General features: G+C 39.7%; 1 protein-coding gene across 6 annotated transcripts in view; it reads right to left on the minus strand.

The window, feature by feature from the left end:
- PTPN13 (protein tyrosine phosphatase non-receptor type 13) overlaps positions 1 to 15,174 on the minus strand; it is a 111,812-nt gene extending 96,638 nt beyond the window's left edge. For 3 of the 6 annotated variants that reach the window (XM_066186573.1, XM_066186570.1, XM_066186569.1), the window contains exon 1: positions 15,021 to 15,088. The gene's annotated coding sequence lies outside the window, so the exon portion shown is untranslated. Of the gene's footprint in view, positions 1 to 14,757; positions 14,820 to 15,020 lie in introns of those variants that run through there. The other 3 variants (XM_066186572.1, XM_066186571.1, XM_066186568.1) reach the window with 3 other exon arrangements.
- Between the last annotated feature and the right edge of the window lie 11,680 nt (positions 15,175 to 26,854).

Below are 26,854 nucleotides of genomic sequence, written 5' to 3' on the forward strand. Positions count from 1 at the left end.
CTATAAAATGTGTGGGTGCATGCATATATTCCATACAGACCAAATATTTCACTTTTGTTTTAAGTTTCTGCTGAAGGACAAGAGAAAAACCCTGAAGGACAAAAAGAGTTACAAATGGGCAAGAACACTGATCTGTTTTGAGAAGTCAACATGAACTACCTGAAAGCCTTGTTAGAGGGTCCCTAAAGCCTATTAAAGGTTTTGCCCACGGCAGATTTAAATAAGATTCTGTAAGCATTTGGAGAAACAGATTTGATACCAGCAGATGGGCTGCAACTCTAATAAGAGACCTCCATCTGTCCAGAAACCAGCTCTTCGCTCTACACACACGCAGTATTGCAAGCGTAGCACCAGCAAGTCTTGCAGGGCTGAACCATTTCCTGCAAAGAACTTCAAAAGTATCCATCATCTTTAAAAACCCCTGTCCTCCTAAGAGACTTCACAGCACTTCTCTATAAGCAACTAATTTTCCAGAAACAAAAGAACCTATTCAATTGCTATTTCTTGAAAGCTGTTCAAGTGATAGGAAAGATATTTCCCTTTCCTGAAGTGATGCTGAGCTGAAGTGCAAGCTGGAAATTTTCCTTGAACAGGATACATCTCAGTTTTCCCCAGTAACTGAGAAGCTATGTAATGTGACTTAGGTGACCTACCAATAAGGTCCAACACGGCCTACATGAAACAGTATTAGGTTAAACCATAATATAGAAGATGCCAGACCTCTGAGTTAAATGCACACAGTGCAAATACGGAGATCTCTTCTTCTGCCTAACACCTGCTTGTCCCACTGAAACTGTTTCCACATCATCAGGTGAACATTTGTCCTCTCGGACTGCAGATCTCCTCTTTCTCCACTTCCTTCCATACTCAAGCATACAGAAATGAATTTAAGACTAAAGCTGGGATAATTCTCTGCATAGACACTCCCAATTTGTGCAGGGCATTTAGAAATCCCAGAGTGAGCAGACAATATGCTGTGTACTCTTCCATGCTGGGAAACAGACCCACTGCCCAGAAAATGGAAGACAAGCTTTACATTAAGGATATTATTATGGGTTCATTACAGGATTTCCCTAAATTCTGAATCATCTGCTGTGGGTGTTCTCATATTTCCATATTTCCCAAGTTCTTTGACTGCTCTGTTAATCAATTATTAGCAGGGTCTTTAAGCACATTACCCACCACCATCTTGCAAATACTGAAAAAACCTGAATTTTAAAGGCAGAGTTTCTTTATCCAACCATCCACAGTTGATCCATTTCCTGCAGCTGACAGCATACATCAAAATTTACCTATTTTTTTGCCCACTTAACTCTTAAGACATGGTATACATCAAGTATTAAGAACAGTATATTCGTGTGACAACTATTTAGCAGCATGTCTAGACACAGCCATCAGTTCAAAGATTTCACATAAAACATGAAGATTTTTGGTCATGGAAGTTTGCTTTTTAAATGAGCTCTTTATGGAGGCCAAAACCTTCCCGAGCAGCTTATACCGTCTAGTTTAAATCCTGCAATTAGGAGGTTTTAGCTCCAGATTAATTAGCAGACAAAGCCACTTGAAGACCTGGAATGCCTATGGTTAGGAAATCATGATCTTCCTTTAAAACATAAGTTGACACAGCACATATGGCTTTGTGCCAAAATCATACAGGTTAATCAGAACCTGACCAGTTGAGTCCCTCAGCCTGCCACTCTGCTCCCCACACTTCAGAAAAATATATAATTATATACTGCATGATTCAGTATGTGTTTACAACTGAACAACTGTTAAATTGACTATACTGCCCCTTGAACAAATTCTAACACACACCCAATTTATGATTCATCTTAAATTCAGCGGTTACGCATGATTTATTCAGTCCTACAGCCACGATATTCTCCATGGCTTAACTGCCCTCAAAGGTGGTGAGATTGTTAGTCCTTTTCCTGTTAGGTGGGAAAACTTGGCATTTTTCTTTCACAAGACATTTATATACTTGTTATTTCTGCCCAGTTCCAAGCTTAGGGTTTCTGAGCCAAGGAAGCGAATGGGATTTGGAGTGTAAAGAAAGACCCTCGCCCCAAAGAACATAAGCTTCAGTATCATCTGACAGCAGCATGAAAAACCTGCAGGAGTGATTTCTACAACTCCTCAGCAGACCTTCCACACGAAACAGACTGCCTGATCTACAGCAAAGACAAATATACAGTCAGTGATGTGACAGACTTGATTTAGCTTCACACACCAGAATGGACAAAGAACTCCATCTGATCCCTATCTGCACTCCATAATGTTTTGGTACTTGGAGAGATTACAGGACAGAACAAGCTACAGAAGATGGCATTGCCAAAAAAACAGGAAGAACAAGACAGCAGCACCTCCTCCCATGACATAATACCAAACCTGCTATCACCAAAAAAACCCCAGAGTTCTGGGAAGTTTTGCTTTGTCTGGATGATAAACATTCATATTAGAAGGACAAAAAGCCACATTACACCCTTGGGCTGCATAACAAAAGCAAACTTGCAGAAACTTTTCCTCTACAGGCCTAGAAACTGAGAGGGAAGTGATTCACAGCATCATCCTTCTTTCCTTTTCTTTGAAGAACATTCCTATGAATAGTAATGGAAAGCCAGTCAGACTGAGGACATACACAGGTACTGCCCACATACAAATTACACTTGCTGTATTGGAACAGAACCAAGCAGAAGGTCACATTAATCTCTGAAGCCACTGCCCAAGTGAGGGATTAAGTGAAAGGAGAATAGAAGGATAATATAACAGCACTTGAATCTTTTATTCACACAACTGGACCAAAGGGAGCTAGACCAGTTAAAGAATGCATCAATTCTTGCTGCCTTCACAGTCAATTTGATGACACTGTGTACAACAGCTTAACTCTGTAACTGTAACTGCATGGAGACCCAAGAAAACAGAACTACAACTGTCTAAAATTAACAGAAACACCTGACACTAAAAAAAAAAAAAAAAAATTAAAAAAAAAATCTTCCCTTCAAAACATTGGAGTTCAAGTCTTATAAAATCTAACCTTCATACAATATACCAACATGTATTTCCATGTAGGTCTAGAACTTTGGCAACAGTCCAAATTTTCTTCCAGTCCTGAATTTAGTGTTTCAATTTTATTCTTGCAAACTTAAGAAAATGGGTATGCTATTTAAAGAGTATTATTTACGTTTTCAGTAGGGCACAAACTCCTAGGAGAAAATTCAGCTTTAAAAAAAATGTCACAAATTTCCATGGAAAAAAACATGGGCTGAACCTCTTCAGCTCCCATTTCCATCTTTCATTGCTGACTAAACACTTTTAAAGATTATGCATTCATACATCACATGGAAATTTCAGAAATGCAACACTTAAAACACACCACTTGGAGAGTTGTCTGAAACAGATTTTACCAGTAGTTTCAAAACATCCTCCCATAAACTTTGCTTACAAAATACTGAATTTGAATGAGGGTTTATCAAACTGGACCAGTTGTACTGGTTTACCTCGAGATGCATACTCACTAAACCTGACAAAAAGTAGTAGCAGCAATCAATGAGAAGCGTTAAGTGTTCACCACTTACAGAAATACTCAATTCGGTATTAATGTAAAGAGGCAAGGAAGGAAAAATAAAAGAGGTGAAGAACAAAATTTTACAGTCTTGAGATGGAAATCTTAAAGACAGGAATATGTATTATCTTAGTCCACAGTGGGAAGTTATCCATAGATTCCTCACTGTGCACAAAACCCAGAACCAAGACTTCATAAGAGAGCTGAGAGAGAAGAACAGAAAGTGTGCCTGCACTAAAGCACACACAGGCTGTTTTAGCCAAGCAAGAAACACCCAGCTTACAGACAAAGGAGCAGTCAGGGACATTAGAAACTTTCACACAAGAAAAATAAATTTAAAAATCATTATAGATACCAAGCCTTGCTGGCAAAATTAAGGGATCCAGTGGACCATTACTAATCAATTCCAGAAGAAAAGAACTTCTTCCTCAAAAAATTGCTTTACCACTTGGTTTTGTACTACTGACCCTTTTTCATCCATGTACCTAGACTCTGAATATTAACCCGGTTATTCAGGGGAAATAAATGTATAGAACCATTCACAGCCTGCATTTTAAAAGGTGTAGATTAAGATTTTGAGCTTTGGCAAAAAATTTAACTGAAGACAGCTGGCATTAACCTAGCTTTTGCTTCCTACCATGCTGATGAGTGATTTCTCCCATTTTCTAGGCATCTTTTACAATAATTACTTGTATATAAGTTGTTGTTAGACTTTACCCATCAGTCTACTGTAAAAAACGCCTGTTACTCCCATTGGCAGATGGGAGTGGGGAAAAAAGGAAGGTGAAGGAAACCCAAACTTTCCCGACCCAGAAGTCACACACAATTTACTGTTGCTCTATATACCCAGGCTCCTGCTGGTGACTAAGCAGAGCTTTTTTTCACACAGCAAAATCTGAATTCCGCAAATTCTTTGAAAAGAGTTGGAAGACTTCATACCTTGAGGTTCCAAAACTATTGTAAAAAGCAATTGCTCTTTTAAGATGCATATTACTTCTTGGCACAAACATTGTGTTGTTGGTTGCTAGGTTTTTTTTCCTTTTAACTGGCATTTATAGCCTATCACATCATAATACATCATAAACCTTGAAATGAATGTTGTCTACATAAAAAGTAAATATATATATATATATATAAAGCCTATTAAAGTCTAGACAGGCATTAGTTTCTCTTCCATTTCTCCAAAACCACTGAAAAGGGAAGCAGAACAAACAGATTTTGCATCAGCAGCAGACTTCCCAACCAGCAGGTCATATTAGGGTGAAAAGTTAAAATTCTGTGATCTTCAGCTCTTTAATATTCTCAAAGCAAAGGCAATGGGTGGGACAGAATCAGCGATAATTGATGTGTATATCAAAGAGTTCTGTTAATGTCAAGCACAAAAATATTTTCTATAACATTGCAAACCATATTCTGTACTACGCAAGCACCAGGGAAATTCCCACATACCACGTTAAATTCAATTTGCTGTTTCTATTTTGCTAATACTGGGTAGTTGGAGACAGAAATTCCTCCGGTGTCTGACAATAGCACAAAACTAAGGGGTTTGTATGGAAAAATGCTCTTTTCAACTATTCTGTGCAAGCCCAAAGCGCACACATGGTAGTATCAACAGAGCACAAGATTCTGATGTTGAGGGAAGCAAGAACAAAAAGAATGGCTCTTTTATACAGAATGTCCTTCCCTTCTTAAGTGATGTTTCTCCTCTGTGAAAGGAATCCAATTATTTATGCCTCTACAAGTTGGTTTTTGTTGTACTTTTTATGTGATGCCATTTAAAATGAGAGTTTACTTACATATTTTACCATTTTACCTGGTAGTGTATTTTCACTTTCCTATACAACAACTAAAATCACAACTGTGATATCACTAAAGTGTTCCTGTCTTCTTCTCCTCTCTTCCTGAGCTGCTATTTTTACTCTAGAGTCACAGGCATGAGAATTAATTCCCCTGATAACTTGACCATCCATCACTGAATCCGTCCTTAAGCAATCTGAACAAAAGGGAATACAGATTCCATGACACAAAGGATGAAAAAACCAGGAAGGAACTGCAGCTGGAACCAGACAGCTGCTCTTCTCTCAACATCAAATCAAGCCCACGTGGACACACATGAGCTTCAGAGAAAGATCACAAAAGATTTCTTATTAAGCTTTTGGGCGTTTTGGGTTTTTTTTTAAGAGTTTAAAATAGTTCTCAGTTTGGAAGAGCTTCCCATTTCTGTGGGTTCAGAAACTGAAGCAAGGTTTTTAATACAAGAAGTACTAAACTGGATCAGGCCAGCTCTCCCACCCCCTTTGCTGGCAGCCACCACTTTATTGAGTTCCTGAGCTCAAGCTGCACAGTCAAATCTAATAGTCACTAATGGTCTCTGTTCTGTTAACTTCTCTAATCCCCTTCTGAGCACATTTACACTTTCACTCCACATGGCATTTTGTCCCAGTAACACAGCTGCAATTAAGCAGTTCACAGAGAATATTTTCTTTTGTTTGCTGTAAGACAGCAACTCCTCAAATTTCACTAGAAAAGAACACGCTAAAGGTCTTGAAGGACCCGGTCAAGCCCCGAAGTTGCCTGACTTATACTAAACACCAGTAAATGTTTGCAGCTATCAAAAAGAACAGAAAATGATTTCTTTCAACAAAAGCAATAAATCTTCCAGCATGGGAAATATTTTTTTCTTCTTAAGGCATTTCATGGATATAAAATTTCTAAATTATTATAAAAGCATTCCTAGGATTTTCCTTAGTATTTTGTGACTAAACAACAAGAACCCTGCTAGAAGTTTTCTTCCTTTACACACCATATTCCTCAAATACTTTGAGGATAGAGCTGGATCAGAGCTCAAGGAAAAACAGCAAAATTATTACCAAAACTGCTTGCCAATAGATTGCAACAAACTAACGTGATACAATGGTATCAGAAAAACTCTAAAAACAAAAGTAATTTTCAAAAAAGACTATTTTTATAATGCATCTCATTTCTGAAACACCCAAGTCTTGTGCCAACCATGGTGAGCACACACATTTTAAATTGACATAAAGGAGCTTTACACAGCTATTTCAGCAATTCAGTTCTACGTGTTAGCCCATGTGCTTAAAGCTCCAGGCTGATTTGGCTGTTCCACACATGTGATAACCTAACTGCAAAGCCACTCAATAAATGAGTCTATATTTCTGATGAAACAAACTTTCAGCACTGCCAGCTAGCAAATCTTTTATAATCAGATAATCTTTAAATTCTTTATTAAGGTCATTCAAGGGATTCAATGACAGGGCACAGTGAAAAAAGAAGCTGTTCAAAAATTAAGGTTCTTTACTATTAGCTTGTTTTGCTAAGCATTGTCAGATTATAGCATCAGAAGAAACCTCTTTCAGGAAAACCAAGTCTAAAGTTTTGGGGTTCCTGAAAAACTTAGAGTGTATATTTCTTGCAAATCTTATTAAATAGGTCACTATAACAAGACTTCCCAGATAAACTTCTGATTTTCAGAGTCTGAACAACCTTACAAATAAAAAGGGGTAAGAGGATAAATAGTTCTAAAAAACCTACATAAAAACAAGAAAACAAACAATTAAAAACCCACAAGATAGAAACCAGACCATTATTAACCCTTGAAGACCTTAAACATAACCACTAAGCTGGGAACACCAAAAGCACTTGCAGCTATGAAGATCTGAAAACTCATCCCAATCTTTGTGAGGAGGAAACCTCATCTCACAGAAGCCTCCACCACCAGCACAAGAGATAAGGACATTCTTGCAAAGCCCATAAACCTGAACTAGAGGGAACTGAAGCACATCTTGAATGAGCCCAACCCTTTCTTTCTCCCCCTCCCCTTCTTTACCCCACTTTCCTTTTGTTCCAGACTGTGTGCTCCTCCAAAAAATAATGGTTTTCTAACAGTTTCCACAAGCTACAGCTGCTAGGTCAAAATCTTCCAGGTGCTCTACAGGTATTTTTGCTATCTTGTAAAACAATTTCTTCCTTTTTCAGACACAAGCCATTTAACAGCGCACAACTGTTATTCTTGTACAGAGCATTATTAATTTATGGACATACAGACATACACTGCATTGTCTACTGCCATGTTATGTATCAATAAGGATGTCAATAGCATTTGCATTCCATTTTCACCCCACTCAAATTTCCCGTGAAGTTAGTAGGGAGAGCCTCATCGTTCTTCAGGCTGTATCGATTCAGATGCCAACGATAAATGTCCAAGTTATTTTTATGGAAAAATATCATCAAAATGTAAGTTTTCCCTAGACTGCAAAATTTTTAAAAATATTTCAGTGGATTCACTAGATGTGCTATTATTTTCCCTGCCACTTTCTGCACAGTTTTCTAACACCAATTAATAAGCTGAATGTTTGTGCAAGTCTTTCTGAAGTTCTGCCCCTAATGGTTAAGAGGAAAGACCTGCAGGTGCAAGGCACTGGTCTAAGAACAGAAAAGGTGATTGAAGATACATGAAAACTCTAACAGAGTCTATGAGGGCCAGACAGAATCTCTTTCCTCCTAGAAACATACCCAAAATAAATCCTTTACCAAAAAGTGCACAGGAAGCTTATTAACAAATAAATCTCTGCATAAGTACTGCATGCATACAGGCAGTACTCTCTTATTTCCTAAATGTCAAATCAATGTGAAGAAGTCCAACTTTGAGACTTACAGAAGTTGAAAGCAAACTGGCTTCAGAAGAACAAACAGAAAATGCACCTCAATCACTGAAAAATAGTTAAAACACACTAAGGCGCTTGAAAGAAATACCATAACAAATCCTCTGAAGGAGAAACCAGTACTTATCACCTGTTGAAGCATCCCATTTAAGGAAGTTACACACAGTCTTTAATTAGGCTGCTGGAAGGACAGCTCCACATAAACCTAACCACACAATTGTCCAGCCAGTGACACATACTACAGAAATGTCTCTCGAAGCAACACATGTGCTGTTCCTCACTGACATTAAAAAGCAAAGCATAAAAGCAGCACTTGGACCATCATATCGACCATTTGCTTGCCTGGGATTCAAACTCCCATGTTAATTCATTGAAGGCAAATACAGCTTTTGCACTGACTTGGGAAAAGAGAGCTATTATTCCACTGGTCATAATCCTAAGCACTAGGAGATTTTCCACCTACTTATTTAGCAGTAAAGGTACTAAAAGGCGAAACTTCTGCTCCATTTCCCTTCTCTAACTTTTCTCTGTTGAAAGTCTAAATTCTGTGAAGGGAGAAATGGGTAAAATCAGTAATAACATAATGCTGGCCCTTGATGAATTGTGGTGAGAGAAGAAAAATCAGCAAGATGTTTTACAGCACTGATACCCTGATGAGCAAACTAGGTTGAAAAGTTAAGACCATCTATGTATGACATGGTTACATATCCACATGCTTCATTTTTTTACCCCTCTATTGCTTAAGGCAATATCCAAGTCCAAGTCTATCATCATTTAAACCAGGCACGACTTTGCCAGGAAGTACAACTATTTCTAACTGCTGAAGTTTCAGACTTTAATTTAGCTCTCTCTTTAGTCCATTTCATCTTTTAAAATAACAATATATATAACAATATAATAACATATATAGAAACAGTTAGCAGAAAAAGTCAACAGTCCCATCAAGAAGGATGGAACACATTCAACACCAAACAAGGTTGCTTACAAATTTGAAATTTTGGAGTTAATATTTCAACAGCAATGTTCTACAGGGTAAAACAGACATGGTTTTATGGGTCAAGTGCTGTTACCTTTCCCTGGTGATCCTAAGAAAACCCTGGAACCACACGCGTCACAGGTTCATTGGGGTGGATTTTTTATGCCCCCCATTCATGTCTATCAGAAAACTGGAAAAAAACCACAGTGCAACATGCACATGCTATTGAGATCCTGAAGACATTAATATTAAAAAGGGAAAAATCCTCACCTGAAACATAAAATTAATCACTGGGAACCAATTCCCATGTGCAAACAAGGAGCTGCAAATGAAGAGTGCCTATACCCCTAGAGATTAGGAGATAAACTGTGTTCTGTCTGTACTCAGCAATAACTTAGAAAACCTTTGCACTCGGTTCCCTGGGTTTTTTCCTCTAACAGGTTTTGAGGGCCTGCCCACTACACGAGCAGAGCACTGGCTGTTACATGAATAAAAGTAAAGGCAGACTATAGAATGGACATGAGACTCAGAGAAGCTTCCATCTCCAAGCATGCAATTTTACCACAAAATTGATTAAAATTGATTTCCATTAACAGACCTGTATGCCTTTCAATGCCAATTCTGAAACAGCACTTAAGTCAACAAAAAATGCAACAATTTCAACAACATTGGCATAATTATGCTACTGTAATGAACTAGTATTTATTGTCATTTTCACACAGCACGCAGCATGGTGTTAAGATTCCGACACACTAGGATATCCTGGAGTGTGCCTGGAATATTACTGTCGTGTGCCTGCTAGATAACTTCAGCTGCATTAAAACATATACAGATGTAGCCAAAAAAGCTTTACCAGCTGTTGTGAAACTGGATATGAAACACACGAGAACCTAGTATTTTCACTGATTTATCCAGCTTTCATTATGATGAAAAGCACATCAAAAAATTAGGAATTTGTATGCTCTAACAGCCTTCTCTCCTCAACAAACAAACTGGCTTTCAAGGAAAAGTCTGATAGGAAAAAACCTCTTCTTAAGTTCTTTTATTTGAGAAGTAAACAGGAGTGTTTCCTAACAAGCTCTGCGCCAATTTCAAGCTTACAGCACAAATACAAACATGTCACCTGCAACAGCGTTGCTCAAGAAAAGTCACCCATAAAGACTTCCAGCTCCAGATCTACTTTGCTAAATAAACCAGACTCCAGATACACCATTTCCAATGTACCTCTCTGTACGTGCCTGAAGCCAAGTACCCACGCTACATACAAATACTCTGAGAAGATGTCAACACCCCATTTTCAGATTCACTTTCAAAAATTTCACCCAGCTCTATAGAATGTTCCCACCCGTATTTCTCCCACAGATACAGACAAATACACTTTAGGAAGACAACCTCCAAGAAACACACACACACAACATTTTTAGCCAGTGTTGGATAAAGAAACCGTGAAACCCCAGAAAACCATGTCCTTCCTCTGACAAGGCAGAAGCACACAAATTAAAAGTCTCAAAGTCTACTAAAACAGTGTGATGTTTTTGACAGCATCAGATTAGTCCATGGAGAGGTTTGTGTTCAGTTCCAAACTTGTGCTCTTCAATTTCCATCATTTTTAAGTCAGTTAGTTCTTCTCCCCGAGTTTTAACTTTAGCTGCAAAACAGGAGATAAAGCTTTCCTCCCTTTTCCAAGTGTCCCATCTCACCTAATTTAATGACCAATCGTTTGAAGCAGGAACCAGGAGCTAACACAGCACCTAGTCCTAAATCTGACATTAAATACCCTATCACTTGCAAATCCTTAACAATACTCAACATCTTGCAAAACTACTGTATTTCCTATAAAGACCAGCAATCAAAAATCAGCAGTTGTAATCCCAGGTCTCCTTTAATTCTTGACGTATTACTTGCAGACATTTCTGTGGTGTAGTAAAATTTACACATAAAAGATACAGGACAGATGAAACCCTGAGAACAAAGGCTTCCCACGTCTGTTATTCTTTCTACAGAGTGTCACAACTGGAGCAGATCTCTATCCTAACCAACTGGATTTCAAATTCACAGGACATATCATTGTCCCAAGGCAACCTACTCAATTAATTGCCTTTTATGAAAGCATTTTAATAGATAATGATGCACAAAGAATATGCCTGGTTCCTCAGCAGGCATTTAAGTGGCACAGGAGAAAGAGAAGGCCAGATGAAAATAAAAACGGCACCAAAGAGTCGTCTTGTGCCCTTCCCATCTGTAAATGCCAGCTTCCTTCTCTGCACTTCAGGAGGAGGTGGGGCTGGGAAACACTTCTTTCAGAAGTTCCACCCTTCTTTACAGATGCACAGATTTCATTAATAGTTAACCGGCGACATACAACATTAACTTACCCTGGTATTCACAGCTTTCCATCCACGCTTGTCCCATGGTCAGCAACAGCTTGGGGCAGCCGCTAACAAATATTTTCTGCACCATGACACCCTACACCAAGACTTGCTTTTCAATCTTTTAGTCTCACCGACTAGCTCACTTTGAAACAGTGAAATTCCAGTCAATTTCTTCCATAAGCAGAGGGAAAAAAAAGTGAGCGACTGTTGAGTTACTAACCAACACTCCTTCCAAAAATGCAGGAATACTTAATGTTCTTAGGTTTTACAAACTACTGGCAAAATCCCTTGGAGTTTTACCATCGGTGGACTAAAGGTTCTAGGCTTGTCACGCAAGTAAACTGGAAAGCTCTTCCAAAGAAAATAACTCCCCTTCAAGACCTGACCTTACTCTCGTTCAGATTAATGAGTCTCCACAGGTGCTCTGGAACAACCACTACAGAGGCTCTTGAGTGCAAGGTCTCCTTCACTGTGAAGAACTTTGAACAAGAGAATGTCAATATTAACAAGGCCCTCTGGGCCATAATGTCGTGTATTTCAACATATAAATATTTGAAGCCATTTAAGTACAGCGGCATTCAGAGACCTCAGTGATAAAGAAGAGTTTTGTGAAACTGACAGGCACTTCAACAATAAACTCCATTTAAGAGTCTGCCCAGTCTCATTTTATCTAATTACTTACCTCCCTTGCAGGAATAGCATGCTATTGAGGTTTGCTGATTAAGATTTGAAGGCACTTTGAAGATTTATTGTACCATACAACCACTAATTATTATTGTTCATACCTGCATTTGGTTGGGAGAAAAATAGCTATGTGCCAAATAATTTCTGTTCCACACATAAAAATAAGAATATTTGCCCTGCTGTGTTCCTTAAAAAGTGAACAGCTAAAAGACTGCTTTTTTACTTTCAGGCCTTCTCTGTGACAGTCAGTCTGTACGAACCACGTGGCTGAAAAAAATCCCACCATAAAGGAAAAAAGAAAACAAAAGACACTACAATCTTCTGCCACCAGAACAGGCAACATTTGTGTCCTGGTTGCTTCCCACTCTCAGGAATGCAATCTCCTCCCTCTTCCTAGGCTTCTCCACTACTTCCCTTCAAGGCACTGAAAGTGACAATGCTATGCACAAGTTATCACCGGCTGGTGATGACCAGTCACAGTGGTTATTTACCACTCATCCACACAGTCCATTTTTACTTTCAAAGGCCTGTGAAGCTATAAATAGACTATTGGGTCACATCCTTTCACCAGACTCTGTTATCCTGGTGAAAATGCTCGCAGTGCACTCACTTAGGCTTTAACATTCTGTCCAGCCTTTTCACACAGATACTTCCTTGCTCTCCCATCCACTCAAATGTCCTTGAGCCTGTGGTTCTCACAGCCTTCAATTTCACTCAACAACAGTCTTGGAATTAAGAGATTTTTTTTTTTTCTATTGAACTGTTAGAACAACATCCTGTGATACAGCCTGTCGCCTTTTACATCTGGTATATTCGAAAGTGCTTACTTTTACTGCAATTTCAACAAAACCCAAACAACCACACTCTGATTAGGAAAAAATCAATTAAAAAATCCTAATCTAAATAAGGTTCATTTTTTTTTGATCATGCACAGCAAAAGAAAAAAAAAAAAAAAGAAGAAGAAAAAAAAAAGAACTCCCACTATGGAAGGAGTACACTATGTGCCTTTCCACTCATCAAACAGGGTTGTTAGGTTAAAAATGAGTAATAAAGTATCTTTAAAAGTTAGACTGTATATTTTTCTCTCTCTTGCTGTCATTCTCTTATTTCCTTAAATTACTGCTCAAATTCTAGAACTGTTCATGGAAAGACGTGCCTGTTGGCAGATAAAGAAAAGACACTCCAAGTGAAACACATCTGCTGCATGTGAAAAGCTGAACAGATATGTCCCATTGATAGCACTAGGAGTGGTAGCAAATTCTGTTGTAACTGCACTACCAAAGGATCCTCTGACTAGATTTACTCTTTCCTCATCGGTGCTTCTTGCACAAGACCCAGACTGTTTGTTTTCTCATTTGTACCTCTATGGTGGCTGATTCTAACTCTTGCAGAAACCTCTTTAGAACCTATTTCTGGCCATGCAAAGACAGACTTGCACGGGCGACGTTCAGAGGCCTGATGCTTAATGTGAACATCGACAGCAGCCCTGCTCTGGAACGGGCACTAAATGTCATCGTTTCCCCAACCTGAGCCCAAACAAATGACCGGGGAGTCATGACACCTCGGAATATATTCAATGAGAGCATTCTCACATGAGGTTCAACCCTCGGGAAAACGTCCGTGTATTCTGACCCAGTTTCGCTGCACAGTTTCCCAAAACACGTCCTCTTCCCTGAAAAGGTTTCAGGAACTGATCACGGTTACTGCCCCAGCTAGTTCCACATGCAAAGACTTTCATATTCCCTTCTCCAAAACTCACACCTTAATAAGATGGCTAGACAAAGATTACCTGCAACCAACCTTACAGTTTCCATGTCCTACATTTACTTCTGATCCTACCTACAAAACCAAACCGGTTCCCAAATGTTTCCCCAGTAAACAGGAGGGGTACAGAACAGCTCCTGGCGGTTCCCTATGAAGTCACTGCCTTTGTTGTTTTAAACATGCAATTTAAAGAGAATGACACAATCTAGAATATGACAGAGATTATCCTGCGGTCTGCGGAGGTGTCGATTGCTAGGAGATAAAAAGCCAATGAAACCTACGCTATTTCTCATCACCGGCCAACAGATTTATCCTTCATTTCTGCTCCTCCAAAAACGTTAATGAGGAAAAAGTTTCCTCTCTGTTAACAAGTCCGAGGGCTGCGGGGGCTGCTTTGTTTGGCTGGCGCAGGCAAACCCCAGCCCTTCTCGACCGGCAGAGCGTGTCCCGCTGCCGAGCGCCCAGCCCGACCCTACGGGACCCGGGCTGCAAGTCCCGGCGGGAGCACCAACATCCCCCACCGCCGCGCGCGGCCTTTCTTCACCTCTCCCACACCCCGGCCCGGCCCCGCCGCGACCCGAGAAGCGAAGCCCGGCGCTCACACGCCCACCGGCGGCCATCCCTCCGGGAGAGCCCCCATCCCTCCGGGAAAGCCCCGCTCGGCGGAGGCCGCCGCCGGGATCGCCGCCCGGCCCGGAGCGGGAGCCGCGCACCTACCGCCGCTCCGGGGCCGCCCTCCGCGCTCGCAGGGCGGCGATGGAGCCGAGCAGCGCGGAGCTTCGCCCGGAGCGGCCGCGCAGGGCTGCGCTGGGAGCGCGGAGCAGCATCTCCACCCCGCCGGCCGCCAGACCCGGCGCGGAGAGGGCGGGAGCGGCGGCGCTCCCCGCCCCGCGGCTCCCTCCTTCCCTCCGCATTCCCTCCTTCCCTCCCTCCCGCTGTGCACGGCCGGCCCGCCGCCGCCCCTGCGAGTGCCCCGGTACCTGCGGGTACGCACCGCGGCCGCCCGGCCCCGCCGGCCCGGCGCTCCCGCTGCCCGCTCCGCTCCGCTCCGCCGCGCCGGTCGCTGCCCCTCGGGGCCGCCAGCAGCGCGGGGAGGCGGGCGGCACCGCCCACCGCCCCCGACCGCCGCGCCTTCCTCCCTCTCCCTCCCTCCCTCCCTCTCTCTCCCTTCTCTCTCTCTCTCTCCCTCCCGCCCCCGGGGCGGCGGGGAAGATGCTGACACACGCCCGGCCCCGCCCGCTCCCTCCGCGCCCCGACCGGCCCCGGCCCCTTCCCACCCTCAGGGTCCGGCCGGAGCTCCACAGCGACCTGTGGATTGACTCGGCAGCTGGATCTCCTGGGGGAGAACTTAGCCCCGTTCTTGGCCCCAAAGGCGTTTTTTCTGTTATGTTTTCACTTTTTTTTTTTTTTTTTTCTCGGGGATGATCTGGCTGCTTCCAGACCTTGGTTCTTCAGCTGGAAGTCTTGTTCTGCAAACTTAAACAAAAGCCTTAATGGCAAATCTTTCAAACACAGCCGATTGTTCATAGCTGCCAGGCAAACTTTGGTGAGGGAAAGGTCCACCTGATGAGGTGGGGCAGCGGTGTTCGCCTTTTTTTCTTTTTTTTTTTTTTTTTCTTTTTTTTTTTTTTTTTTTTTAATTAACACTTGTTTTTCCACTTCGAATGTGAAATCCGCTGTGGAAAGCCGCTGCCCACTTGTGCAGCGAGGTTGAAGCTTCCCCGGTGGGTTCCTCTGGAGTCTTTGTAGTAGCTCCCTCCTTAGAGGAGACAGACTGTGGAAGGAAATAGTTACAAAATAGCGCTTTTGGTCGCAAAGAATAATGCCACCAGAGATGAAGAATAATGCCACCAGAGATGCGGCCCCAAATTCGGGCTGTGCGAAAATGAACTCTCAGAATGATAGTCTGGAAGAGTAATTTCTGTTTGAATAAAATTACTTTTAAAAAATTGTGAAAACAGTTGCTTTAGAGTAAATAAAAATGTGTGACTGTAACTGTTTCCTAGCAAAATACCAATTGCTTTGTATTAACTCAGGTATTAAGGACTCAGCATAAAAGTCAGTCTGCCATAACTAATAGTGTCAGAGACTTTGTGTAAGTCATAACAAAAGTAAAGATGAGTGGTAAAACTAATTTGCATAGTAAGAGGCTACAGAAATCTGAGAGATTGTTAGTTATGTAATTTAAATATAATTTTCTTGTAATACAAGTTCTTTAGGTTGATAACTATCTACTTACATTTTAAGGTGAACTGACTATATTGGTATCCACATTTCCAACAGGAGCTCAGTTTGGTCCCTGGACATTTATACATTCTATGGCACCTCTTCTTTCTACGGGTCACAGTCTCACTGAAAGATAATTTTTTATAGGTGTTAATGATCCGTAATAGATTTTATCCTAAAACTCTGCTTCCACACTTCAGATCAATACATAGTGGCCCTAACTCATGCCGCTATATAATCTGTCTTCATGTATTTGAAGATAGGCCACAGAAAGAATTCTTTGTAGGAATACGATTTTTTGCAAAGATGCATTATTAATTCAAGGAAAGAGAATGAGTGAAGCGGGACTTTGGGATGAGTTAAAACCCAACCTACATAACCAGGCAATACTGTATACTTGTGTACATTCAGAATATGCCTCTGAATATAGAAGTCTCCTCCCCAGAGTCGCCTCTCTTAAAAGACTGTAAATTTGATTGTAATTTACTTTCCTAAAAAGATTTAGTTCTTTGTTCTTCATTCTCCTAATGAGCATCTGTTTGGGGACAGCGTTTTCCTTGGCCTTGTAAATGTATGTGAATGCCTTGACAATTATCACATTAGACTATTTGATTATATTTTTAATTAAATGTCTTCAACAAGGAAACTTGGAGCTTAGGATCAATGAAAAATATAATTACCATCTTCACCTACTGTGCATTTTGAAGGGATGCAAATACAAGGAAAACATTGCCTTAACTTTAGAAACTTCTTACATCACTGACTAAAAGGAAGATATAGCATGTTATGCTCAAAGACTGGTGCCCTGGCATGCCTCCACTATGGAAAAATGAAATGGCTCTTATCAGTGGGGTGCTTCTGGATTTGTTGTGAACACAACACAATTACTGCAAAGATTGACGTTCCAGCACTTAAGAGATTCCTGAGTGTGACTTTTTCCTTAGCTGTTCAGAGAAAGTTTTCTGTGCTAACCAGAGTTGCAAACATTAAATTTTCCTCTGAAGAGATTGTCTGGCAAATAAATGTCTTCCAATTACTCCACCATCAAAATTTTGCATCATTTACTTACAGCTTATGTTTAATGTAGTGCAACTTTGCTTAAGAAAAAAAAAATGAAGCCAATTTACATTATCTACTGTTAATGTTGAAACTTCCTTTAAAAAAGTCTACCTATGCCTAAACTGGGAGATTCAAGAGCACCTCCAAGTTCCTGGTTTGCGATGCGTGTCTGGCCACACCTCGACTGCATATTAAGGCAAAACCTGTACCTAGACTGGACAGGATCATCCCTTAAGCTCAAGAGTGTGGGCAACTGAGAACCAAAAGTTGTGTGGCCTGCTGCAGTGTACATGTAAAGGTCAGTTTAGAGGGAGACTAATCTGACAATTCACACTTTGTGGCTAAGGAAAACCATAATAAAAGAAAAAAGCCCAGCATAGGGGCATCTTAGAGTAATTCACACACTTGGCCCACAAATCACCTTCTGTTTGTCTGTGTTAGGTGTTGTTCTTATATTATCTAAAACATCCTAAAAAAATTAAATGAGTGGCTCAGAAAGAAGCAGCAAAGGGAAATAGCTACCACAAAGATTAAATCTCTGGGAGATATTAAGACAGAACAGTGACTGTCTGGGATTTTCAAAAGTGACAATTAATTTTGGGTGTTTCCCAGGTTTGGTGCACAAATGGGGACCTTATTTTCAAAAAGTACAGAGCAAGTGGTAGCTGAACCTTGGCAGCTTGATTCACAGAACTTTAGAACTACCTTTAGAACTACTGGCCGTTTTATGTTCTTTGGCTAAATGACAATCAAGGGATGGGGAAAACACTGCCTACAAACATTTAATGTGGCTCAGTGCTAGTGGGAGGAAATATTTTCAGTCCCCATCTGCGATGAAATCCATTTGTAGGCTAATGCCAGTGAAGTCCGTAGTGCTCTTGTTGACCCTATATCAGTCCAGTTGCAGAAAAGAGGCCTGACAGATATTTGGGAGTATTGGTACCTTGAAAAAAAAAAAAAATTACTAGGAAAGTAGTTCTTACATCAAGACTTACAGCTCTTGAGGATAATCTTCAAGAAAATTTAATTTACAGGAGCTAATTAGCTCTAGATACTTAAAACCAGACTGGTTGAAATAGTAGTAAATGTAACAGTAGAGAACAACTTGCCTGGACAGAAACTACTTGTTCAAACTGGTCCTTTCTGCATTTAACTTTGGAGTCTATCTTAATGGAGGTTTTGTTTAGAAGTGTTACAGTGAAGAGTTAAATCAGAGCAGCGGAAGAGAGACATTTAAATGTATTGGGAGAGCAGGAGAAAAGGACTTGTTTTCATTTGATATTTGAAATGAGATGAAGGGTCACCAAGGCTGAGAAATACACAAAGGCTGTCCCAGACTGCAGCCTGCTTGGAAGAAAAGGCTCTCACATCAACAGTAGCTAGATTGTATGGAGAGACAGACCAAAGTCTAGACAAGTTGCCAGGGGGACAGGGGGGCACAGAGAAAAAATATGTTCCCCCCCCCTCCCCAAATTGTAGTGTTTCTATAATTTCTATAATTCTATAATTGATGGCTCTCTGCTGACCAAATTGTAAAGGCCAGGCATTGAGGATTTTGAATATCCTTTTGTTGTAGCTCTCCAGCATCTACAAGCATTGTGTTTGTCTTCAACCAGTTCATTCCTCTTGCTGCAAAGCAACTTACGATCATCCTGTGCACACGTGATAGCACAACTTCTGCTGCACACAGCAGGACCTTCACAGCTCCCTCAAAGAGAGAAGGAGCTGACTTGTACAAGTGACAGCTTAGTATTTGGCTGTGATCTTCAGTACTCACAGGTCAACAAGAAATGCTGCTTATCTAGTGGTGAATTATGTGATTTGGGGCTCATCCATTATTTTTGGTTTTGGTTTCATGCGATGCAAGTTGCACAGCGACAGTTTCAGTAGGTGGATGTCTGCAGACAAACAATCCAACATGTAGTTCCAGCATTTACAGCATGTCCACTGCTTTATTACACTTCCCAGGCTGCTGAAATTCCTCAGGCTACTCATGTGGATTTTTTCTGCTTGATCAAATGCCACTTTGCTGAGGTGATAGTGTTGACTGGAAACTAAGTTGTTCATATTCATCTTTAAGGATTGCATGATTTTACTACTTTTAACTAGCAAATATGTGCATGTTCACATGGGTGATCTCAAACCTAACTGGAAGGGATGGGAACCAAAAACAGTTATTGCAGTGCTTTTCATTGAAAGGTAGTAAAGCCAGCCAAAGTTACCAAACCAAATTGACATAACCCAACCTTCTTTTTCCTAGCTCTTTTACCACTGATTGTTGACATCTGTAAGATTTTTTTTTTTTTCTGTCATGGATAGCATTCACTCAGGGACACTGGTTGTAGCAACAAACTCTTAGGTCCTGAAAATAGTGCTCAATATTTTCCTTATGCTTTTTTTTATGTTCCCAGTGCCATCTTTACAGGGGCAATAACAGGGTCCTTGCATATCCTAGTGGCAACCAAAGGTACATAAACAAATGTCTGACATTACAGGTGATGAAATATTTCAGTAAAGGTTAAAATATCTATGGATGAAGAGATAATAATAAGATAGACTGATGCAAATGTGTTTGTTGAATAATTAAATGCTTTGGAAAACCAGCAAAAAAAGGTTTGAAGATAGACTCCAGAAGAACATAGAGAGAAAAACATAGACTGAAAGAAGTAGAATCCCTCTATAAACTACTGAAGGAGCTATCAAAGAGTCAGAAGAAAACAAGAAAATATATCTAATGCCATAGAAATATTGTACTCACTGTAACGGTGCTTGAACTTATTTTCATACACATAAAAATCTCTTCTGCCTGTCTGCAAATCACTTAAGGGTATCATTCGCCAAAAGAGTTCCACAACAATTATTCCAGAGTAATTACATTGAAATCTGCGGAATTAGTCTAGTTTTACGTTGGAGTTACAGTGACCGTAATCTGACTGTAGGTGACAATTACTGTGAAACCTACTTATTCTATAAACCATTGTAATTTACATTTCTATTCACATTTGCCATAAAAAGCGGTGAAGTAATTTGACAGAAAGCTGTCTTGTGTCCTATGTAATAGTAAGGATTATTTTAATATATTTCTTTAACGTTATTGTACAAAAATGTGCTTTTACAAGCTATGTGCTGGGATATCTGATTATAAGTTTGGTTTGACTAGGTAAAAAACTATTTTGTCGTACTGAAGGGACTGAGTTCTGCCCTAGAAGTTAATCTTTTCAAACAGTTGCACCCACTGAAGTGGATTGCTTTTAATTTTATTGGAATAATAACTGATAACAAGTATGTGCTTTCGCATTTTTGTAAGCATTTTTTCAGGATTTTACCTTGCTTTCTTAATTTCTTATTAACACCAAGCTTTCATGGTAATTTTACATTTTTTTGCAATTCATTATCAATTTGTTTTGCTCTCATGGACTTTAAATCAAATGTCTTTAAAAAAGAAAGAGATACTTAATTTTGAAGAAGAGAACTCCTCCCACAGAGTGAGCGGCATCCCTTCATCCTGGTAAATTTTATCTCCAGTAACACATAGGCCAGTCACTCTAGCTGACTTCAGTGAGAATTTCATGTAAACATCTTGTGAAAGTTCCACACTTTGGTGATTAAAAAAATTACATTGAATAATATAATTATGTAACATTTTTCAGAGCACTCTTTCCAACTTCCATGTACTTCTGTCACGCTGCTTCTCTTAGTAATGTTTTACTGCTTTGTTAAGTGGAAAGTATTTTTGAAGTGTGAAGCAGATGGAGCAGTGTGATGGACAGTCTTCCTCATGCTGCTTTTGTACCATGTATTTCCACAACTTGAAACATAAACAGATTTTCTAAAAGTTATTAGCCCCAAAGAGAAAATTCTTTAGTCTCCCCTGGCCATAAATTACTTTTAGAACAAGCAGAGACAGGAAACAATTTGTAAGAGAAACACGCCCTTGGAAAAGTTTCTCGCTTCTCAGAGACAGGTCATCCTTTAATCCCTGTGAAGGAAACACTTGACAATTGGGGTGAAGTGTTAATGAATAGCTTAATTTTCAATTCTGCCTTTATAATCCTAATTATATATTTTTATGTATGCCTGATAATATTTTAGCACCTGTAACTCCTGCTTCTTGAAGCTTTCAAAGCAGGTGGCTATGTGATATTTGCTAAATCTCACAACACATGAAAGGGTAAAATTATCCACATTTCAAAGAAGGGAAAGCTGAGGCATGGCTCGATATATTCAGGGTTATGCAGGAAACTTGGTGCAAAGTACTGACTTAGTGCAAAGTTTTGACTCCCAGCCCCAAACTCTTCCTCCAGAAGAGCTGGGAGTCAGAAGGAATCAGGCTCTTTCTCTTCTGGAAGTTTTCCTCTGGCTACATATGGCAGTAGTTAACAATCCATTTTCACTTTATTATCTTCCACACTTTCCTGTATTTTTTTTTTTTTTCATTTAAAACATGCCCTTTTCTCCCTGCAACTGTGGACATTTTTCAGTAGAAGACTACCTTATTTAAATTTCAAAGGGCTTCTTTGTGAAATACTTCCTTATGGTGGAACCACTAGTTTATGCTTTTAAATTAAATCTTTACTCAGCATGTTTAAAAATTACAGGGCATTGCACACAAGGAGCATTTCAGGCTACATTTGCAAGCAAATTTAGTGTGTACAAATACAGTCCGAGCATAAGAATGTTGTGATCTTTCGAGTAACTTCCGCTGCCACCCTTCAGCTCGACACTACCTAATGTACACGAGCCACCTAAAAATCAAAGAAACTGTATCAGCTTGGATTTTTTAAGAACCCAAGCACAAAATGTACCACTTATCCTTACTTATCACATGACTAATTACAGTCCAGCTACTTTACACTCAGGGAATGCATCTTATTATGTCAATTACAATCAGGCATCATCAGATCCACACAACTTTGGCTGAATCCATTAACAGGAGAAATGCAGGGTGAATTAAAGCAACAGCATGTGGGACCTGTCTCTTCATCGCATCATTAAACCCACAAGCACTTCAAACACCTTTTCCAAGTGAGTCCCAGCTCTTCATGTCATCAGTGAACAAGGACAGAACTGTACAGTTGGCAAGAGGAAAGTCTGTTAATTCTTTGTGTGTGGATGGGACAATCTGTGACATGGAATTTGGGAGATGAGAAAAAAAAATCTTTTTAAAGTGTTTAATTTCCATTTAAGTGGGAAACATGGATTTTTTTTTTTCTGTTTCTTGAGCTAGGATCTGACTGTATTGTCCACATCTCAATGTAATTTATCCCATTGCATGGAAAGAGAAAATAATAGTGGGAAGGCACACTTACCATGAATGCAAAATATGTTGGAGGAATATGTCCAAATCATACAGCATGCCATGACAGTAAATCATAATCACATAACTAATTTAATATGAAGGGAAGAAAAAAAAAAAAGGAGTTGTCATTAACAGAGTGCTTTTATTACTTGGATTATACTATTGCACAACTACAAATAACACTTAGTCCCCTGTGATACATATCATAGTCAGTCTACCTGAGGTCAGAGTTGGGAAACTGCCATTATTTACAGAGAAAAATATCAGCATGTGTTTGTTCACAGCGTATTTTCTGACCCTCAAGTACCAAAAGTCCATAGAGATGTGCCCTGACAACTTCAGAAACATTGGGCTAATAGAAAAAAATTTAGGGGAATAGAAAAAATAGAAAAAAAATTCAGGGGAATGCACCCAAGTGCAATGTGTCCAAATCTATCTCTAATTTACCTGGTTTGTATGAGAGTTTGAAAGAAAGCTTAAGATAAGAGGGCTGACCTGTACTATTGGGTCAAACCCTTAGCTGCATGTGAGTGAGGAGAAGTCTCTCTTCTATTACAGGAAACTATCTGACATCAATTGTTTCCTTTACAACTTTTAAACAGACCCATTGTCTCTAAGGCTTATCAGGCAGAGATTTAAACAAGCAAACTTGGCCATATTTTCTGCACATTCAGGAAACAAAATATGAAAAAATGCATTTTTCATTTCTTATTTTCATCTTAGTGAAATTGTCATTGCTAGATAACTGTGGGACTATGTTAGGTATGAAATCACTAGAGGGAAAAAACCCATATTTTTAAAGTTGTATAATAGTGCGAGTAAAAACATAAATTATTAAAAATTATTTTCTCTGAAGATTGCTGAAAATTTGCAGAATTTATCTGTTTCTGGAGAAAAATATTAGCAATTTTAAAAACAGGCTTTAAGATTTATACTCCCTACTGGTATGGCTGCCTTATTCCAATATGAGCAGTGTATTTTCTCTAAGAAAGCCTGAGAGGTTCCAATATTGTAATTTTTCTTTATTTTAAAGAGAAGCTGATGTGACATTACTCAATTTTAATATGAATCAAAGGTCTTCTTTTTGACAGTAGGCTGGTCAGTGTCACAATATTCAACAAACTTACCTGGGTAGTGGAAGAAGGCTGAGAATTGGAGCGACATTAGCTCAAAAGCTTCTGAAGTGTTTAACCAGAGAATTCTGCCCTCCAATTTAAGACTTCTCTTAAACTGTGAAATTATCTTTTAAGTGGTCTGATCAGCAGTTGTGTAAATAAACATCAGCCCGTGTACTTTGGTTATTCAGTCCTTGACATCATCCTAGCAGACCAAATGACTGCCAGCCCAAGCCAAATACAATGGTTGCTCTTCCACGCGCAGGCAATCCAAATTTGGGAGATAAAAGTACATGTAGATGGCAAGTAAGAAAAACCCAAGATTTTCTTCCTTTTTCGGCCCTAAACTGAAGTCCCTTGAGTGTCACTATGCATAAAACGTTACTGAGAAGAGAGATACCAAAAGAAAACCAAGGAGGGCCAGAGCAGTCTATGATGAAGTTTGGCAAAGGCAAAAAAAAGAATCCCTGTCAAAATTCCACTCTGTGGGCAGGTATTTTTTTCATCCTCAAATCCTTTGTGGTTAAGAGTTATCCTTCCTTGAGTAAAAATTAGGAAACAAAGCAACCTGTATGGGGATCTTAAACACTAAATACGTGAGCCACAGCAAATCAGCAGACATTTAAGTTGTCCACATTAACTTCCTCTCAACTCACTCCAGGCTACAGCAGGGGTTTCCTGTTACACCCCTGCACCTCAGTCTCCTTCCCTGGTGTAAATTGATATTTACCCCAGGCGCTGGAGACTTCACTGGAGATAAAGAACTCCTAGTTGTGTCCCACATGCAATGTCCATGTGATCGGCTCTGGGAACCTAAACATTCCCAGATCCAGGGAGGTTAGAGTTCTGTGGCTTGTCCACACTCTTTCTCCAGGAGTGCAGATGAGATGACTTCACTCTTGGTTGCCTTCTTTGTCATTTCTTTGCCCAAGTAATGCTTGCTGCTCATGGGTTTGTAATTCTCTACAGACTTGTTTCATCTGTTGACTTGAAACATTCTGTATGTTTCCATCCACCAGCTCATCTCTTTCCATCTCTTTTCTGTCCTGCTCGGGCTGGGAGTTGCTTTCACCAATGGTGCAGCATCCACTTTATTTTATACAGAAAAAATATAATTTTAAAGCAGGTTTTTTTTTTTTTTTTGTTTGAAGTGCATTAGTCTGCTCCAATGCTAGTGTCATTTGTCTTTCCATCTAATACTTCAGATGTTCAAATATCGTATGAAGCATAGGAAACATAAAAAGAATTATTCTGTTTCAGAAGAGGGAATTCAATGTGGATTTTCTCTGAAAGAAGATACTCCGAGTAAGTTAATTTATTGATACTGCCACAAATACACAGAACGCAATGGACCTGCACTGATTAACTGTGCCTGTTAAGGCTCAGACTGATGCCCTTGTTACCATTGGTTGTGTTATTATTACCCAAGAAGGGGCTCAGAGGGTTTATTTTATGACACTGCTGGAAAAATTTCTATTAGGGGATGCTAGCAAAACAGTAATCCAAAAACAGGTATCTTAATGTTCTTGCCCACTTGTAACCGGCTTAACACTGCAGAAACTTTTCTGCCTCAGAAACACACTTTACTGCAAACCCGTTCCACGGACACTTCAAGTCAAGTAGTTAAATGTTTAAAAGAAAAGAAATCTGAAACTCTGCTGATTTTGTTCATTTTGTCTTGGGAATGCTGCAGACTGCAATGTACGTCTTACACAAAGGACTGCAGCATCTGATGTGCATCTGTTCTAGTCTGAAGGAAACAAAGCAGCTCCCTTTTCATCCTGTTCGTCTTTTTCATTGTTAAAGCAGGTAATGAAAAAAGCAGATAGTCTCACAAATGCATTTGAAATTGGCATGCTGTTTAATCTTTCAGTGTAATATTTTGCTGTCTGCATGACTGGGTGTTAAGCCTGTTTTATATTCTATGCAATCTGCTTCAAGGACTTGCAGTGAAGCTGCACTTCCTTGGCACAGGTAGCACACCATTAACATGAATGCTGTGACCCAAACCTCAGTCTCCCTCCATCTCCAGAACAGGCAGCTTTCTGCAATAACCCCATGGTCCTGTAACGATGTTTAAATGAACAGAAGGGTGTGGCTGAAATTCCAGTACAATTCATACAAAATATTTTCATGGATGTATTTCCTCTGTACCCTCTTTTACTTTCGCTGTAGTTAAATCTGCCTGCAATCTCTTGCTAGCTCCTGCGTGCTTTAGCATTCATTAATGAGTTAATAACAAATCCCTTACCTCTGCTCTAATAAGATAATGCCTGTTCTGATTTGCAGCATATCTAACTAAGAGAAGTAGGGAGTCACAGGGTGCTGTGGATAACTGAGCCATTATGCAAATGTACGACCTTAGAGTTGTGCTGTTTGCACCGATAATTTTGCAAAAATCCAATGCCGATACAGAATGAGTTTCAGACTTCCCTCAATAAAACCAGGTTTAATATCCTGGTGGTGTTGAAACTTCAGCCAACTGTCAGAAATGCTAGGCATTTCATTTATATCTAGTATCCTAACCAAAATTACAATAAAACAAATGACCAAGATAAAATATGAAAATAACTTTTTTTTTAACTGAGAGGACCTTCCAATTTCCATTCTAATCAAATCTCTCATTTAATAAAGTCACAGCTTTGTATAAAAAGCATTTATGAAGAATGTCTGGAGGAATGACAAAGTGAGTTGTGGTTGTAAACATATTTTGGTAGTTAAAAAACCCAGCTGTTATCAAGGTGCTGGAGTAAATGTAGGCAACATTTTTATACCATTCCTCAATATCAAAGTATTTGAAAATAAACAAAATAGAGTTAACCCTAGTTAACCCGAATCCAGAAAATTGTTTTCTTCTTTAGTATATTATTCAATCCTCAATTATCTTGTAAAGGAAGTGGCTGAAAATATGGTGTCATGTCAAATGTTTGCTGCCGCAAGCCAGAGTATTCCCACAGCTCAGAAACTAACTATATCCAGTACATCTACATTGGAAGACAAAGCATTTTTTATTTGCTTTGCTGTTTCCCAGAGGGCAATTGCCAAACATGGCTGCACTTCATTTGATTATGATACTCTTAAAAAGCAGGGCTTGAGAGGTGAAAGTACACGAAGG

The sequence above is a fragment of the Chamaea fasciata genome, unplaced genomic scaffold (assembly GCF_029207755.1).
Source record: "Chamaea fasciata isolate MVZ Bird 193981 ecotype frontalis unplaced genomic scaffold, bChaFas1.0.hap1 SCAF_6, whole genome shotgun sequence".
In the NCBI taxonomy this organism is placed as follows: Eukaryota; Metazoa; Chordata; class Aves; order Passeriformes; family Sylviidae; genus Chamaea; species Chamaea fasciata.